The following is a 19504-nucleotide window of genomic DNA, read 5'->3' as shown; positions in this document are numbered from 1 at the left end:
ATGGGTAATCTGTGTTTTTTTTTCTCCTAGCCATGGTTATGGTACAGACTATATGAATGGGTAATCTGTGTCTTTTTTTCCTCCTAACATTTTTTTCTGTTTGCTTCTGGATGGACTTTTTTGTTTCTGGTATGAGTTAGACAGTATTTCAAGTAAATCCCCCTTCCTCATTTGTTTCCTTATTGAGAATGATTTACAAAATATGTTCTGTATTATGAATATAAAGTATGTAATTGTGGTTTAATATTATGGACATATAGCAGAGTGGCGCAGTGGAAGCGTGCTGGGCCCATAACCCAGAGGTCCGAGGATAGAAACCTCGCTCTGCTACAACATTTTTATTATTTGACTTAGTTTGGAATCTTTTACACTGGCATCAGTCGTTAGTATCATATAGCTGCTTTAGACGGTCTTCAATAAATTCAACGCAATCCTGTGATATAGTCTTCTCCAACGCTTACATTATTTTAAATATTTTCTGATGCAACAAAATGTAATAATTTAAAATCTTATTTTTCAGTTCGAATTAAATATACATAGAGCAGAGTGGCGCAGTGGAAGCGTGCTGGGCCCATAACCCAGAGGTCCGAGGATCGAAACCTCGCTCTGCTATAACATTTTTATTACTGGACATACGGTAGTCCAAAATCTCTGACACTGATACCAAGCAAGAAGGGCTGTTTGATATTTGGTTTTATTATGCTTTATATATATGTCTTGATTTTTATATGATTATATTGTTTTATATTTTCTGTTTGTCTAATGTTTCTGTTGACACGAATTTTAGAATATCTTAAACCCATGTTCTTGAGTTTGTATGAGTGTAGATATTTAATATTTTGTCTCTTTAAAGTAATGGACTGCGTGAATGCGTAATCAGTATCGAGTTAAACCTGATGCCCCAGTTTAGATTAAGGGGAGTAAATGTTTTAAATTCAACTTAAGCCCGGTCCTGTAGCCTCCCATTAGGTTTGTAATAATTTTTTAAAATATATCTTTTATGATGCAACAAAATGTAAACATCTAAAACCATATCAGTATAATTAGTAATACAAATGCGAAGAGCAGAGTGGCGCAGTGGAAGCGTGCTGGGCCCATAACCCAGAGGTCCGAGGATCGAAACCTCGCTCTGCTATAACATTTTAATTACCGGGCATAGTCCAGAATCTCTCACTTAGCAAGAAACTTTCCTTTAATAGGATTGTTTTGATATTTGATTTTCATTATATTTTATCTGCATTCATTGTGAAAATGCCGATCAATCACTAGAAAATCTATGTGGTACAGAATTTGATTGTCTGATGGTCACTTAACATTGGGACGTAGACTATTTGTCTTGACAGTTGCTGTGACACAGGTGATGTTCCTTTGATATTTGTTTGCTTTTGAAACCAGTAAATGTTGACCAGGTACGTTTAGTATATGTCTTGATTTTCGTATGACTATATGTTTTCTTTTTGTCTGGCATCTCTGTTGACACGAATTTCAGAATATCGTAAACTCGAGTTTGTTAGAGTGTATATTTTTGATATTTTGTCCCTTCAATGTAAGGGACTATATGAATGCGTAATCAGTATCGGTATGACCTACTGTCTGATTGAACTTAATCCCGGTCCTGTAGTCTCCCTTTAGGTTTGTATTCTATGCTCTGCTTTACCGGGCTTTGTCCGGAGTCTCTTACACTGGCATCAGTCATCAGTCTACCTCTTTAGCAGGACTTTCTAACTTTGTTACATTATCCTTTATTTGCAATGATGGAGAAAATGTCGACAAATCACTCGGATATGGAAGGGGAACACACTTTGTTTGTCTCGACTTTTTTTTTGACATTCGCGAGATGACTTTTTCCGCGGCACAGGTAATGTTCACTTGATATTTGCTGTTAAAATGGATAAATGTTGTCCGTGTAACAGTATTATATATGTCTGGATTGTTCATACTAATATATTGTTTTAAATGGGTTTTCTTGATGTCCTGATGACACACATTAGAATATCTTTCACTCATGGTTTAGTACTCGTTGATTAGTCTTTCACTCATGGTTTAGTACTCCTTGATTAGTTTGTAAGATCACAACATAACAGGGTGAATTTTAATGACTCTGCATGAATGCGTTAAAACAGTGTCATACATCTATAACACTTCTAGGCTCCTTTTTGTTATTATAGCAATTTATTCGTTAAACTAAATGAGATTGAGGGTGCGTACCTGGTGCCTGTGTTTAGAAAAGGGGAGCAACTGTTTCAGACAGCAACAATACATAAACTTAATCTCGATCCTGTAGTCTCCCTCTAAGTAATCTCGGATTTTTAATATTTTCTGATGCAACAAAATGTAACTAATATATCAGATCATAGTAATTAATAAGAAAAAGCATGACAGCAGAGTGGCGCAGTGGAAGCGTGCTGGGCCCATAACCCAGAGGTCCGAGGATCGAAACCTCGCTCTGCTATAATATTTTTATCACAAGGCTTAGTAAGGGATCTCGAGTACATTGGTGTCAGTCGCATGAATCGTTTGGATATAATGCTTCCAAAATTGCAGAGAGACAGATTTTATCTATAATATTTTTACTTTTTTTTCTAGACATTCTGAAGATGAGCTTTTTCATGCTTAAATTTTGTGCTGGAAAAATCATTATAAGTGACTTGTTTGGTCGCAATGATACATTGTTTTATTTTTTTGCTTGTCTGATGTTTTACCGATGAAACAAATTAGAATATCTTTAACTCGTATTTTTCAATTTGTAAGAATAGTAAGTTACACTGTGGATTCGTAACATTTTATCATAATATAATTGAGCCGTGCCATGAGAAAACCAACATAGTGGGTATGCGACCAGCAAGGATCCAGACCAGCCTGCGCATCCGCGCAGTCTGGTCAGGATCCATGCTGTTCGCTTTCAAAGCCTGTTACAATTAGAGAAACCGTTAGCGAACAGCATGGATCCTGACCAGACTGCGCGGATGCGCAGGCTGGTCTGGATCCTTGCTGGTCGCATACCCACTATGTTGGTTTTCTCATGGCACGGCTCATATGAATATAAATGTAGTGGACTGCATGAATGCGCAATCAGTGTCGATATTCCAACTACTACATAATTATATCCATAACACTCTGCATCTTCTATTGTTTTTAGGGTACGAATTTATTCGTTAAAGTAAATATGAGATCAATGGTGTACATTTTTTTAAAAAGTACTGACTAATTTACCTGATCTTATTTCAAGTACTTCCGTTCCAGATAAAGGGGAGAAATTGTTTAGACAGTGTTGAATACATTTAACTTAAGCCCGGTCCTGAAGTCTTCATCTATGTTAATGTAACACGTACAATTTAAGCATCTGATATCACATTTAATCCGAAAACTTCAAGAGAATGGCAACAGAGTGGCGCACTGGAAGCGTGCTGGGCCGATAACCAAGAGGTCAAGGGATCGGAACCTCGATCTGCTTTAACGAAAATTTATATTTACCGTCTGACAGTCCGTACTCTGAAAATTAGGACTCTTGACTGTTTTCTGCCACCTGACATTACGGAACAGACCGTATAAATACGTAACCTTTTTAAGTAGTATTGCTTTTCTAATGGCATGATGGAAAATACGCATGATTGTGTAACATGCGTCAGCATGACTGTTTTTCTCATAACATTACGTAACAGACTGTATGATTGGGTAATCTGTATCAGTAGGATCGTTACTCTATTGACATTACGGAACAAAATGTATGAATGTGTATTTAGTGCAAGTATGAACAAACACACATTCCCAACTTTATTTCCGTACCTTTTCTGTTTTTCCCCTTAATGGACTTCTTTGTTTTGATATGAATGTAACAGTGCTACGTCAATCAAGTTAGAACTGTCAAGTAGCCATCCTCGTGTTATTAAGGCTGATTTATATATGTTCTGATACAATAATAAAGTGTTGAAATAAATTGAAAGTAAACTATTTTAGGTTGTTAAGATGTACACAAAGCTGGACCCATAACCCAGAGGTCTGAGAATTGAAACCTCGCTCTGCTATAACATTTTATTACCGGGCTGTTTGTGCCGTACGACGGCCGTAAAAAGTCTCCCCGTACATACAATCAGGGCTGTTATATTTTGATATTCTCAGATCGTTCAGCACGACCTTTACGTCGTGTTACTGGTACTGTTTAGTTTCTCAGCTTGAACATTTCGGGCTTGAACATTTCGGCCGGGGTGGTTCTAATATTCCCGCTTTCATAGCTTTCAAATTAGGTATTGTATAATCACACCTTGGATATGGTGCCTGTTTTTTAATTTTGTCTTTTGGCAGTTTCTGTGATATGCAGGCTCCATAACCTCAGATCCCCTTTCTACATTCCAGTTTGTTCATACCCATTGTTTTCTCGTTTAGGGCAAACCCATTATTTTAACTGGGGACCATACGCCGCTTTTCATGGAATTACACACTTGTCTAGTGTATCATTGAAGATTCCATGTGCACCGCCGTATGAACACATCTGCGGATATCTCTAAATTGTTTTTGGTGGCTGCTGCCACCAGTGTCAAAAAGAATACTCAGTTTGAGAAATCTTGTCAGTTCTTAAGACCATCCTAACAACACAACCAGAAATAGTTCCAAGCTTTCCAGGTAAACAATTATCTACACAACGTGCAGAATATGCAAAGCTACAATATATGCCTTAATACCATTTTTAATGTAAATTCGGAGACTAAAATCAATACAAACTGAAGTCAACGTTTTAATTAAAACAATCACGTGTATGAATACAAACATGCAAATTTATGGTCACGTGAATAAACGGTGACCTCATGTCACCTGAACTGGAGCGATGATATTGATTAGCTATTGCATAGTACTGCCCCAGAGGTCACGTAGCTTATAACGTAGAAAAAGCAGCTTATATATATAGAAACCTAGCCTGGGAATCATGACTGACAATTCAAAAATGTTTCCTAACCGCAGTGTCACATGTATAACTCCCGAAATTTAAGGCTTTATTTGATAAAGAACAATGACTTCTGCTAGCAATAATCCGCGGCTAAAAATAGAAACGGAATTTCAACGGAAAAAATTCCAAACATTTCCGGTCCATAGACAATACCAGTTTGTACCTCTGATAGCTTTTCCAGCAAGTTGTAACACTTTTCAAATATGTCAGAACAAACTTAAATGTTCGTCATAGCTATCAAATTGTAAGATATTATATTAACGAACCCTAGTGATCTAAGAATGTTACTGAATTTTCGACTGCATTGTCTCGTTTTCGTTTCAAGCACGCAAAAATATGACCACATATTAATTAGGCTATTTATAGAAAATCGATAATCAGCAGTGATATGGATTTCCTCAGGCGTTGATACTGCCAATTAACACTAATTAGCGCAAATTTAGTTAGATGATTTATGAACAGGACAGTAATTTATGGATATAACTTGAACAGGTACAGTTCATCGTTATATCAAGAACAATATGTACTAAAACATGCTTAGCAATACGAGAGTGAACAAAAATAAAAGAACATTCAGTTAAAATTCATTCGATATTGTTTGCGATGTGACCTGCCGTGAGAATCAAAGACATGTATGTTTTCTAAATAATATTCCCTCACGGATAATCTTCCTTCAGCAAATGTACAATATAAGATATTAATTTTGAAACCAAAGCCGAATATTAAAAAAAAATGCAAAAAAAAAAATTCCTCAGTTGTCGCTTTCTTTGTAATATTTTAAACATTGATTAGCAGCCACCATCAGCGCTTTGAGCGCTTTGATTTGTACTTGTAGCATGTGTAAATGTTGAGTTCTGCCCAACCCGGGGCTAGTGAGCGTGCACGGTAGCATCCATTTCCACTACCGTCCGTGAACAGGCTCAGTCAAACCGAGCCTGTAACATTTTCGTCAGTTTTATCGTGTTGAGCGACCTTTTTTTCTGTTTTAGTCCGGAATCTCGGAATTTCTTACACAGGCACCAATTGTCAGAATTTGATAGGAATTTGTGTAAATAAAGGGGGCGACCGTTTTGGACAATATCGAATACATTCGATGTTTTCCTGTTGTAGTTTACAGTTTTTAGATTTTTTCTAATGCAACAAAATGTAATCATTTCAAACCATGTTATTTAATTCTATTCAAATATGCGTAGAGCAGAGTGACGCAATATAAGCGTGCTGGGCCTATAACCGATTGAAATTCGCTCTGTCATAAACATATTTATTAACGGGCTAAGTGCGGATGTTACACTGGCATCAGCACTTTAAAACTAAATCACTCAGCATGAAATTCCTCTTTAATAGAGCTTTCTGATGTTTGGTTTACATTACCTTTTATCTGCAATTATGGAGAATGTCACTCGGATATTGAAAGGGAAATGTTCTTATTATAGGGATTATTTTTTCGACATCCTTAAAATTATTTTTTTTTGTGACAAAGATAATGTTCGCTTTCTTGTTTTTTTTTTGCAATTGAAATAAGATATTAGTACCAGTAGCATAGTTTAAGTTTTTCACTTCACGCCTTGTTACGTGCAACCGCCTCTGTCGTCACGCTACTTTGTTCGTTCGTTTTGTCCTCATGTGTTGGCTTTGTGTGTGTGCGTGTATGTGTATGTGTGTGTGTGTTTGTGGTGTGCACGTCTGCGTGCTGTAGGTTTCATTTTGGGGAGGCTGCGTTTTTGGTACGTGGCATTCCCTGTTTGATATATGTCTTTGTTTTTTTGGAATAGTATAGTTCAACACACTATACTACTGTTAACTTTCTCCAGTTATGAGGGGGCCTCCGTAGCCGGGGGGTTAAGGTCGCTGACTTCAAATCACTTGCCCCTCATCGATGTGGGTTTGAGCCTCAATCGGGGCGTTGAATTCTTCATGTGAGGAAGCCATCCAGCTGGCTTACGGAAGGTTGGTGGTTCTACCCAGGTGCCCTCCCGTGATGAAAAAATGCACTGAGGGGCACCTGGGGTCTTCCTCCACCATCAAAGATGGAAAGTCGCTATATGACATAATTTTGTCAGTGCGACGTTAAACCCAACAAAATAAATAAATAATTATCCAGTTATATATAGTATACGATGGTCTTGATTTTCATACTAATATATTGTTTAACACTTTTTGTTTGTCTGGTGTTCCTTATCAAACGAATTAGAATATCTTAAATTCATATTTGTAAGGTCACTAGGTAGCAGTTTTTAACATTTTCCCAGATAAATATAATGGATAGCGTAAATGCGTAATCATATATACTTACAGTAACACCGAACTACTGTTTTATATATCCATAGCACTCTTGATCCCCTACTAGATTGTTTAGAGTATGAATATATTCGTTAAACTAAGTACTAGTCCTGGGGTGCGCAGTAGTACCAGTCATGGGGTGCGCAGTGTTGTTACAACGTACTGATACTAATTTAACCCCGCCTTGTTGAGCAAGTGCATTTAGACGATTGTAATGCCATAATGCTGACACTACCTGTTTGTGAAATAAATCGCTGACACAACGTTCCGTTTTGTACTTTTAATATTACTGCTCGTGGAGAACCACGCAACGTAATAAATAACAAGTTTCTCAAAGGTTATCCTGACATTAACAACTAAAGTACATATATTTAAACAGTATCAAATTATTTCTAGTGGGGAACCACACAGTGTTAGGACTTGGAAATCCAAATCTATTCTGCATTTTACCAAATCTCAGAGTGATATATTTTTCATTGACCAATAGGGGCCTCCGTGGCCGAGTGGTTAAGGTCGCTGACTTCAAATCACTTGCCCCTCATCGATGTGGGCTCGAGCCTCACTCGGGGCGTTGAATTCTACATGTGAGGAAGTCATCTAGCTGGCTTACGGAAGGTTGGTGGTTCTACCCAGGTATCCGCCCGTGATGAAATAATGCACGGAGTGGCACCTGGGGTCTTCCTCCGCCATCAAAGCTGGAAAGTCGACATATAACTCATAATTGTGTCGGTGCGACGTTAAACCCAACAAAATAAATAAATAAATTCATTGACCAATAAAACTGAAATCGTTTTGTAACTAAAACAACAGAATAACCAATCATATTTAAAGAGGAAAATAGGGTAACATGGCAACATTGTATTAAATATTACTTAAAGTCATAACCTCTTACAGCTAATTACATCGAAACAGCTTAATTTGACTTAATCACTTAAATAATCAAAAAACATTTAGCACATTCTGACTGAACAAAGAAGAAAAAATGCTATGATATGTCAAAGTTTACATAATAATATTTTTTGACATCTTTTATGAAAACATGAAAGAATTGCAACGTAAACATATTTAGATATTTTACATTTTTTGTAGATTTGGCCGTTTTACACTTACAGAAGTTATTAATTTTATGTGTTGAAACTTCATAGTATGCATTTTCATTCAGATTTTTTAAAGAATTATACTGATTTTCAACTGCACAACACTTCTGCCTCCTTCAAAATTATTTCACTCCTGAAATGTGGCTATGACGATTACCCAGCCCAGCTTACCTTGCATATACATGTAACTACCAGTTAACCAAATTAAATATTTTTTACCTTAAAAAACAAGGACAGATATCAAACAGGGAAAGCCATGTTCCAAAAGCCTCCCCAAAACGAAACCCACAGCACGCCGACGTACACACCACCAACACACACACTCGCGTACAAAGCAAACACACGACGGCAAAACGAACAAAATAAAGGAACACAGTGGAGCACCGCCTTGGAACGGTCAGTGGCAAAAAAATACACTACTGGGGAGCTTAACCGGTTTATGGTGCGCCAGCTTTACTGAAATTCATTGTGAATATTAAGCACCGAATTAGTTAAAAAGCATAAACACCATTCACTAAATAATGCATTAATGTTGCTGTCTTCTTTTTGTAAACAATTTCAGTAGCGTTCATTGCGCCAGCATTGACCTCTCTTTCCTTGACCTCGTCCACGATAGGATTGGCCACCTCTGTGCCATTGGGAACCACACCCTGCATTGGGCATCCGAGGGATCGTGATGCGGGTTTTCCTTACGCACATGCTGAATACGTTGATTTCCTCTATTGTGAGGCTGATTTTTGGTTTGTTTTTTAAATTGCGCAAGTTCATTTTTCAAACTGTTGTTTTCAGCTTTAAGGTCATCTATTTGATCGTTTTTGATTGATTATATCAATAACCATTACTTGATTAGCCTTCTCGTTTTGCATAAGTCTCAGTTTTTCATAATCATCATTCAGTTTCTTAACTTCTTTGATAATTCTATCCATTTTCCCAAGTTTTGGGGTTGCGACCGCTAACTATTCTTTTAGTGAATTGATTTCATATGTTTCTCGCAGATCCCTTAATTTTGATTGATTGATTGATAGAAAGTTCATTCTGCAAGTGTTCATTAAAGCCTTTCAGTCTTTGATTTATCAAAATGAGAGACACATTCTCTGATTTCATACCGTTAATGGTTTTAGTCAAAGAATCAACTGATGATTTTAACTTCTGAAATTCTGCAAGAGAAACTGGACTTACAGCGTTGTTTGTTATCTTGTGAGATTTTGAGATGTCGTCGTGCTTTTTCTTCTAGTGTTTAGCATGAGCATAGAAATGTATCTGTTACCAGTTTACAGCTTTTTAAGTTGTTTCGTGTGATCAAACCTTTTAAGATATTTTCTGATGCAACAGAATGTAATCATTTCAAATATCATATTATGTGATTTGGAACAAAAAAGTAAGAGCAGAGTGGCGCAGTGGAAGCGTGCTGGGCCCATAACCCAGAGGTCCGAGGATCGAAACCTCGCTCTGCTATAACATTTTCATTCTGGACTTTGCCCGAAATTTCATACACTGAGATCTTTAAAACTATATGAACCAGCAAGAATCTCCTCTAATACAGCTTTCTGATTTTCACTTTACATTATTCTTTATCAAATGTCGACCAATCGCTCGAATACAATGTTTCCGAGTTTCGGGATTTCAAGTTGTTTTCTTGATCATACAAACATGAGATGGTCCTTAAATCTTAAACCTGGATAAAATAATATATGATTTGATCCTGCTAATACTGGCTTTTAGTGCAGTTAGTAGAGCACATGCACTGTTAGTATACTTGGGAAAACTCTAGTTTCTCGCACATTAAATTATTTTTATTTACGTATTCGCACTTATTAGCGTTTGCAGTATCGGTTGCTTCAAATGAAAACAGTTTTGAATTTTAAGAAAAATACAAAAATGGGTGAATGAGTTGGATTCTACGACGAATCGACACCAAAAGGTCATATCGCCGAGAAGAGGCTGAATTGGAGAATATCCTTACAAAGAACATAGCGCAACAAAACATAACAGCTAAGTCTGTTTGTTTCACGGAAATAAAAGAAAATATTACAATTTTATTGAAAGCGAAAGCATTCGAATTTTCTAAAATGACTCGGTCTGTAAAGAAAACATATCCGTAAAATTTCATTCTAGTATTTCAGTCCACGTATTAAGGATTTGTTTCATAGTTGCCTTTTTATAGGTGTTACTTGCTCTTATTAATATAAAAAGAATTGATGTCTCCGTAGGCGAGTGGTTAAGGTCGACAACTTCGAATCAATTGCCCCTCACTGATGTGGATTCGAGCCTCATACGGGGCGTTGAATTCTTCATGTGAGGAAGCCATCCAGCTGGCTTACGGAAGATAGTGGTTCTACCTAGATGCCTGCCTGTGATGAAATAATGCACGGAGGGACACCTAAGGTCTTCCTCCACCATCAGAGCTGGAAAGATGCCATATGACCTATAATTGTGTCGTTGCGATGTTAAACTCAAACAAAAACAAAACAAAATAAAAAAATCTAAGAACGCCAACTGGATGTTAAAAAACCTCCATGCTTCCGGTCTTCCTGATCTGAAATACAACACTTTACCAATAGCTTGTATATGAATTCGATTTAAACCTCATATGACCAAATAAGAATAGACATTAGGATTTATTTATTCTTATCGCTTTTGTTGTATTGTAACGTCAACTGATGTAAAATATCAAAGGTTTTAGACGTTTGTGTAGTCGTTTTACGAGTGGGGTGTACATGCAATTATTGAATATCATTATGGGGAACTATAAAGATAATCAGTTAGATACATGAAGGAAGCAATTTTTATCAACAATTAGTAAACACATTTTGGACGGCACGAATTGACGGTCAACCTCAAATGTGTTTAATTTCTGTTTTTATCTCTAAATATCACTTTTAGTTTTTCGATTTTAGTTTGGATAGGGATTATTATAAGAAACCAAATGTTTCTGACTAAAAGTCGATCAGGAACAATGTTTTCAAAAAATACAGATACTACTGGAAAATTGGGGCTATGTGGCCGACTGGGTTAAGGTTGGTAACTTTGAATAACTTGTCCCCAACCTCTTTCGGTCTGGGGTCATATTGGGTGGTCATATAAGAAAGCCATCTAGTTGAATTACAGTTGGTCAGTGATTCTACTCACTTGCTTGCCGTGCCTGAAATAATGCGCGAAAAGGAATCTGATGTCGCCATTCGCCATTAATGCTGAAAAATCGTCATGTGACCAAAATTATTCGATGTGACTTAAACCCCAACTAAAAAGCAGTGCTATCAAAAAGTTTGGTTTCATTGTACTCTTAAAGAATGTGTAATCTTTGTCAGCTTAAATACTTTACAAGGTTTTAAATTTCATAAAAGTAATTTTACTACAACGTTTATTCTGCTTTGCCTCTTGCACTTGCTTATATCTTTCATTACATGAACAGATTGACATACAAGAAGAGACTAATGTTGTGATCCAAATACACTAAGCCTTTCAAGTTTGATATCAACGTTTGAAGTACCTAATATTCTCATTCCACCATCAACATACCTGGTTTTCTTGAGGGACATTCACAAACATTTTGCAGTTTAGCAGAGTCCCACCTCCATCACTGTCAACTTTTCTTGACCTAACATATTCCTATTTCTTCTAATTCACCAACTGCACTATACGACAGGTTAGCAACAAGAGAATCATCTGTTCTATGCACTTTATTCAGCAGAGCCAGATCCATATTTGTGGAAACAAAATAATCTATTCTAAAAAACAATGATAAATATCAAACAGGGAATGCCACGCTCCAAAAACGTAGCCTCCCCAAAACGAAACCCGCAGCACGCAGACGCACACACCTACAACACCCACACCCACACACAAAGCAAACACACGAGGGCAAAACAAACAAATAAGGGAACACAGTGGGACACCACATTGGAACTGTCAGTGGCAAAAACACCACCGGGGAGCTTAAACCGGTTTATGGTGCGCACCCAACATCACTCTTACCGCCACTTCAGACTTAAAGAGCATACAAACTTAATGATCTTATCCCATTGTAGTCCATATCATCTTTCTTTCAACAGAGTAAGTAATAATTCAAACGTTTTTATGAACAGGTAAGTTATGTCTTTATATAATTAGTTCGTCTGAGTTTTGAAAAAAATCTACGAGGTATTGTCGTCACTTGATCGTCGGCGTCGGCGTTGGTTAAAATTTTTGTTTAGGTCCACCTTTTCTCAAAAACTATAGGAGCTACAGCTTTGAAACTTTGCACACATAGTTTATCATCATTAGTTGACTAAGTAGGCCAAGAACTATAACTCTGATATGCATTATGTTAGAATTATGGCCCTTTTTGTACTTAGAAAAATTGATTTCACGTTTAAATATGTTGTTTATGTCCACCTTTTCTCAAAAATATAGGAACTACAGCTTTGAAACTTTGCACACTTGTTTATTATCATTAGTTGATTGTGTAGGCCAAGAACCATAACTCTACGATTTTGTCAGAATTATGACCCTTAACTGAACTATAACTCTTCTCTTACATACTGTCCAGCACTTACAGACGAGCGATGGCACCTGTAGGCGGTGCTCTTGTTAATACTTCATTACCTCTCAAGTTACCAAATAAAATAATATTTCAAACACTTGGATGAATATATTGAAGACGAATTAACACTGTTATTGTCCAGTGCATTTTGACACTTTTTAAGACTTATTTCCTCAAAAATCAAAAGAACCGATGGTGAAAGTCGAAACCACGATGATTAAAGTCGAAACTACGATGACGAAAGTCGAAACCACGATGATGAAAACACGTAATCACGGTGGTGAAAACGCGAAATTATGTCGCATTTTTCGTCAACGAGGTTTCGTGATTTTGACTTTCACCATCGTAGTTTCGAGTTTTCACTATCATGATTTCGACTTTCACCATCGTGTTTTCGACTTTCATCATCGTAGTTTCGCGATTTCGCTTTTCGATAATAAAAATATCGACGGTCCAAACGGAACACTGTTTAGATAAAATTAAAATATTTTCTGATGCAACACATTGTAATTATTTCAAAACATATGATCTAATTCGAAAATATACACGTAGAGCAGAGTGGCGCAGTGGAAGCGTGCTGGGCCCATAACCCAGAGGTCCGAGGATCGAAACCTCGCTCTGCTATAACATTTTTATTACTGGACTTAGTTTGGTATCTTTTACACTAGCACCAATCGTCAGAATCAGAGAGCTGCTTTAATTAGACAGTCCTTAATAAATGCAACACAATCCTGATATAGTAGTCTCCCCCATTAAATATTTTCTGATGACTTTTTCAGTTTCTTCAGTACTACGTCTTTGTAGTACTTTCCGGTGATGCTTTTGCCCTTTTTCACCGGCACTTTTATTGCGACTCCTTCACCAGAGAAGAAGATTGCATAAAAAATCTTCTTTGCACTCAAAGAACGTTTGGCAATTATTGGGTGTTTGCTGTGTTTAGTGGCCCAGATCTGATTGCTAACCTTTCTGACGGGCTCAAAATAATGGACCCAGGTTTCATCACCTGTGACGACATTGGGAAAGTGCTTTTTGTCATATTTTGGAAACATTTGAAGCAGCTTTTTGGCCACTTTAACCCGTTGCCTCTTTTGCTCATCAGTCAACAGATGTGACACCCATCTAGCAGAAATCTTTCTGACTTTCAAATGCTTCTTCAAAATACGGTGAACCGTTGATAGTGATATGCCTACCTTTCGTGCAATATCACGAACTGTAAATCTGACATCTCCTTCAATGATTTCCTTTATTTTGGAAACGATTTCTTTACGAGATGCAGATTTTGGACTACCTGATTTCGGTGCATTTTTGATGGACTCTACACCAGACTCAGATTTCTTTTTCCACCGCCGAACTGAGTCATAAATCACACAAGAAGGTCCATAAGCAGTAGAAAGTTCAGTCATCAGCTGCTTCAAAGAACAACCAAGTTTGGAGCGAGCTTTGATGTAAGCCCGTATTTCATCTTTCTTGTCGACGCTTCTACCAACCATTTTTACTACAGTGGTCAATATGATTGCGTGTATTCAAATGGCAAATTTTATGTCTTACACTTAGTCTAACATGTACATTTATACACCGTTGTGTAGGTATTGAATACTTAATGGATTTTATTCAAACTTAAATAGTTGTTTAACATCATCACTCACATCACATGACACAAGAGCCATAACTCTTGCACCTGTATTTCATGAATTATTCCCCCTTTTTACTTAGAATTTCAGGTTAAAATTTTGATGCACTTTCACTCCATCCCAGTTATTACTAAATTGATTTGATTCAGACTTAAAATAGTTGTTCAACATCATCACTCACATCATATGACACAAGGGCCATAACTCTTGTACCAGTATTTCATGAATTATCCCCCCTTTTAAATTATAATTTCAGGTTAAAGTTTTGATGCACTTTCACTATATCTCAGTATTTACTGAATGGATTTGATTCAAACTTAAAACAGTTGTTCCGCCTTATCACCCACATCATATTAACCAAGGTCAATAACTCTGGCACAAATTTTTCATGAATTATGCCCCATTTTATTTTGAATTACAGGTTAATTTTGATGCAGTTTCATTATATATCAGTTATTACAAAATGGATTTGATTCAACATGACACAAGGTGCATCACTCTTGCACCAATATTTCATGAATTATGCCCCCTTTTTGCTTAGAATTATACTTATTTAATGTTTTGATACACTTGATCCTTATCTCTCTTATTACTTGATACTTTGGCCACAGACTCAAGCTATTATCCAATATCTTCATCCACATTGGAGTCATTAAACACTTCAGTGACACCTCCAGCCTCATCAGATATGCCCAGTTTCGCTATCCAGCATCGAAATAGTCGAGCGCGCTGTCTCCTGTGACAGCTCTTGTTTTTACATGTTCTATATAACATTTTAAGAACAAATTACATAAAGCTGCATTATAGTGCATATTACAACTTCTATTAAGAGACCACATAAGAGAATGACAGATGTGGTCTCTGGACACAATTGTTCTCTTAATACATCATATATTTTCCTTAACGGCACAAGGAAGAGACTGTAATATGCACTATTATGCAGCTTTATGTAATCTCTTCAAAAGCCGTAGGCAGATGCGCAATTGGTTGTTTTATAGTTCAAACATCTTTTTAACCAATGACAAGCGAAGGATTTTCAAAAAAGTAACGCACTTATTTTCATATTATTTCATAACGGGAAAAAATGAGTCACTTAATCACGAAGTGGTTCAAAATCAATGGGAATTCTAGATACGCCTACTTTGAATCAACAACATTCAAGGAGGCGGAACAATTGCCAAGTACAGGGACTGCTAATAAAATTAAAATGACCTTTTAATAAACATATACCCCCTCGATCATGAGTGAAGATTAGACGAGCCAATGAAATCCAAGAGATTTAAGAAGGCGCGGTTTAGTTTACATTAGACGGAGATTTTTGTTGTTTTAACCTTTCAGCAAAATGAAACAGGGTGTTTTAACTATAAGTCGGTTATAGACCATTTATTGACATTCTAATGCATTAAGTTTTGCCTTCACTACGCTGCGCTCCATTTCCGCAAACTTAATTGCATTAGAATGTCAATAAATGATTTATAACCTATACTTCTAGTACAGCTGTCACTTTCGGTTATTGGCATCTATCACGAAGGACATGGTCACTTGTTTCTATGTATGCTGCCATGCGGTGGGGAGACGAAGAATAAAGGTCATTCAGAGCCAAAACAACTTGAAGTTGTCCTCTAGAAAATAACGCTGCTTCTGTTAACAAAAATCTTGTTACTTTTTAGCTCGACTATTCATAGAATAGTGAGCTATTGCACTCGCCCATGCGTCGGCGTCGGCGTCGGCGTCGGCGTCTGCGTCCGCGTCCGCGTCCCGATTTTGGTTAAGGTTTTGTATGTAAGCTGGTACCTCAGTAACCACTTGTGGGAATGGATTGAAACTTCACACACTTATTCACTGTGACAAACTGACTTACATGGCACAGGTTCCATAACTCTATTTTGCATTTTTAAAAAATTATGCCCCTTTTTCGACTAAGAAATTTTTGGTTAAGGTTTTGTATGTAAGCTAGTATCTCAGTAACCACTTGTGGGAATGGATTGAAACTTCACACACTTATTCACTGTGATGAACTGATCTACATTGCACAGGTTCAATAACTCTATTTTGCTTTTTTACAAAATTATGCCCCTTTTTCGACTTAGAAATTTTTGGTTAAGGTTTTGTATGTAAGCTGGTATCTCAGTACTTACTAATGGGAATGGATTGAAACTTCACATACTTGTTCACTATCATGATCTGACATGCACTAAGCAAGTCCCATAACTCTGCTCTCTTTTTTTTCAAAATTATGTCCCTTTTTCGACTTAGCAGTTTTTGGTTAAATTTTTGTATGTAATCTGATATCTCAGTATCCACTAATTAGAATGGATTGAAACTTCACACACTTGTTCACTGTCATGATCTAACATGCACTGTGAAGGTCCCATAACTCTACTTGGCATTTTTACAAAATTATGCCCCTTTGACTTAGCAGTTTTTTGTTAAGTTTTTGTATGTAAGCTGGTATCTCAGTATCCACAAATTGGAAAGGATTGAAACTTCACACACTTGTTCACTGTCATGATATGACATGCAGTACAGAGGTTCAATACCTCTACTTTGCATTTTACAAAATTATGCCCCTTTTTCAACTTTTGTATTCATTCAATTGACAAGGCTGTTGAATATTCGAGCGTTGCTGTCCTCCGACAGCTCTTGTTAATAATGCAATTTTCGACTTGAGGAATGGAGCACTGTACTCAACATTTTACTGTTTAGCGGTACCATTCCATACTGTACATATATCTAGTGTTTTTTTTTCACAAAATATACTAGAAGTTGACAAAAGGGTATGAGATGTACCACACTTACGTCTATTTTACTAAGCTAGCAGTTGAATAATAGGGCGATAACTTTAACGGTTCAAGATTTACTATTTAAAATGATTATGTTCCCTTCTCCTTATTTTCAAATAAGTTATTTTTATATTTTTTGCATTTGCCGTTAACATTAAACTTTACTCTGAGTTCGATCCCCGGGCGGAGCATATGTACTCCGTGACGATTTGATAAAGACATTAGAGAGTTTGAGATTTCAACCTTCGCCTTCCCCTTCAACGTCTCCCATATATATTTGGGGTAACACGTCACCGATATGCGTGTATTTTATTTATATCAGACGTTGCTACTTAAGTTTTCCATGTAATATCAAGTAAGCCTAAGACTTCTCTTTGTTACATTGTGAAATAAAAAAGCTTTGTTTCAGGATTTCTGCTTATTAAGTTATTCAATTATCCATATGTATTATTAGACTAAATTTGATGCGAAACACTATCAATAAGTATCAGAATAATGAAGTTTTATATGGCTAATAATTTTAACTAAATACATTGAATTGAACCTGGAAGTAAGAAGTTATCAACTGATTCTGAGAAGCATTGAGATTTTGTTCAAACTTTAACTTCTACGGCATAATTGTGTTCCCAGGCAGTATCGATTATACTAGATGGGCCATTTTGTCGTATGAAGTGAAGTTTTGAACGTCCGAAGATGTGATATCACGAAAGACCAAACTTTAGTACTTTTTCATCTACTCTGTCCACATACTCAGCATCAAAGAGTGAAATCTAGATGGAGGCACATGGCAGGACAGACATTTTACTTGAAAAATAAATAATTACGCGCGATTATCATTTGGTGGAACATTTTATTTTCACTTCCAGATAAAAACAATCCGTTTCTGTCTGACAATTTATATGACGGTTGCGTTTTAATTATAACCATAAAATGGTACTGGCATAGGGGCATTGTGGGTCAATCCCCCCTTTGATTCTTACATTTTACAAAAAAAAATCGGTCTTGAAACTCGGTGTGACCCCCTCCCCCCTGAAATGGGTAACCCCCTCTTTAAAGTTGGTGTCCCCCTAACCGAAATTCCTGGATCTGCACATGCTTTACTTACAAAATAGTATATTCAAACAAATACATGTATATGCCCACATGTTATTTTGTGCGACAATTTCCGTCTCCACCTAACATTTCTTGACTGTTTCGCTAAACACATGGTGACTTGGCACGATTTTATTGTACTGTCTGAGAGTTTGGTATTATACAGAGTCATGCAGGGTGTCATGATGCCAAAACGTATGATATCACGAGAGTATCTAATATTTGTTTCAATTCGCTTCTTAAATGTATTCATAACTTGTGTATATTGGCTAATGTTATCAACATATCTATTAAAAGGTAAAATTGTCATCAGGTACATTGTTTATGAGTGTCTACAAGTAAAACGCGTCTTTTAAGGAATTCGATGTACAAAGTACCAATTCAAAGTGAAAAATCCTTTAAGAAAAACTATGAAATACTAGTCCACAGCATGACGGATGAATCTGTCCTTTATATTTCATGCCTTTTGTGTTTGCTTTATCGCATATATTTAACTTAATTTCAAAGTATTTGTAATACTTGGTGTTTCATGTTTTTGTTTGAAAAATATTAACTGCATCATCTTTCAAGAACACCATCAACAATAAAATACGTTGATATGAATATTATTTTTATAATGCACGAAAAAAACGATCATAATTACGGATAAATTGAAAGGGCGGATTAAATGAAGTAAGGTTTATTCTAAAGTTTGAAATCTCAAGGAATTTTAATCGAACTTCAACTTCATACGTTAACTTCGCAAGAGACGTTGAAGGGGAAGGCGAAGGTTGAAATCTCAAACTCTCTATTGTGTCTACTATCATACGCCCCCCACCTCATATTCATGTGCGGAAGTTGGCAGTTACATACGGAGAACAGGTTTGTACTGGTACAGAATTCAGGAACACTGTTAGGTTAACTGCCCGCCTTTACATAACTGAAATACTGTTGAAAAACGGCGTTAAATCAAAAACAAACAAACTGTTTTAATTTTTGCTAAATTCTGTGCGGTATATGTGGTAAAACTAATGAAAATCTATTCTCTTACAGCAGTCAGATTGAAAAAAAATCAACACTTTTCAGTTAATTAATAAAGAATTCTGGAATGGCGGAATTTTTCAAAAGGAAAGCATGCGAGAGATGACTTTACAACAAAAAATTTAGAAGTTCATTCA

The 19504-nt window shown here is 36.5% G+C and overlaps 6 non-coding genes across 6 annotated transcripts; all 6 read left to right on the top strand.

Moving 5' to 3' along the window:
* The first annotated feature begins 258 nt into the window (after positions 1–258).
* On the top strand, positions 259–330 carry Trnam-cau (transfer RNA methionine (anticodon CAU)). Its single transcript has one exon. It is a non-coding gene; the product is annotated as a tRNA-Met (tRNA).
* A 210-nt stretch (positions 331–540) lies between these two features.
* On the top strand, positions 541–612 carry Trnam-cau (transfer RNA methionine (anticodon CAU)). Its single transcript has one exon. It is a non-coding gene; the product is annotated as a tRNA-Met (tRNA).
* A 451-nt stretch (positions 613–1063) lies between these two features.
* Trnam-cau (transfer RNA methionine (anticodon CAU)) lies at positions 1064–1135 on the top strand. The gene has a single exon. It is a non-coding gene; the product is annotated as a tRNA-Met (tRNA).
* A 1245-nt stretch (positions 1136–2380) lies between these two features.
* Positions 2381–2452, top strand: Trnam-cau (transfer RNA methionine (anticodon CAU)). Its single transcript has one exon. It is a non-coding gene; the product is annotated as a tRNA-Met (tRNA).
* A 7250-nt stretch (positions 2453–9702) lies between these two features.
* Positions 9703–9774, top strand: Trnam-cau (transfer RNA methionine (anticodon CAU)). Its single transcript has one exon. It is a non-coding gene; the product is annotated as a tRNA-Met (tRNA).
* A 3619-nt stretch (positions 9775–13393) lies between these two features.
* On the top strand, positions 13394–13465 carry Trnam-cau (transfer RNA methionine (anticodon CAU)). Its single transcript has one exon. It is a non-coding gene; the product is annotated as a tRNA-Met (tRNA).
* Positions 13466–19504: the final 6039 nt, after the last annotated feature.

Source organism: Mercenaria mercenaria, chromosome 3 (assembly GCF_021730395.1).
Source record: "Mercenaria mercenaria strain notata chromosome 3, MADL_Memer_1, whole genome shotgun sequence".
Taxonomy (NCBI): Eukaryota; Metazoa; Mollusca; class Bivalvia; order Venerida; family Veneridae; genus Mercenaria; species Mercenaria mercenaria.
Note: the sequence above shows the minus strand (reverse complement) of the source record. Positions and strands in the feature narration are given on the sequence as shown.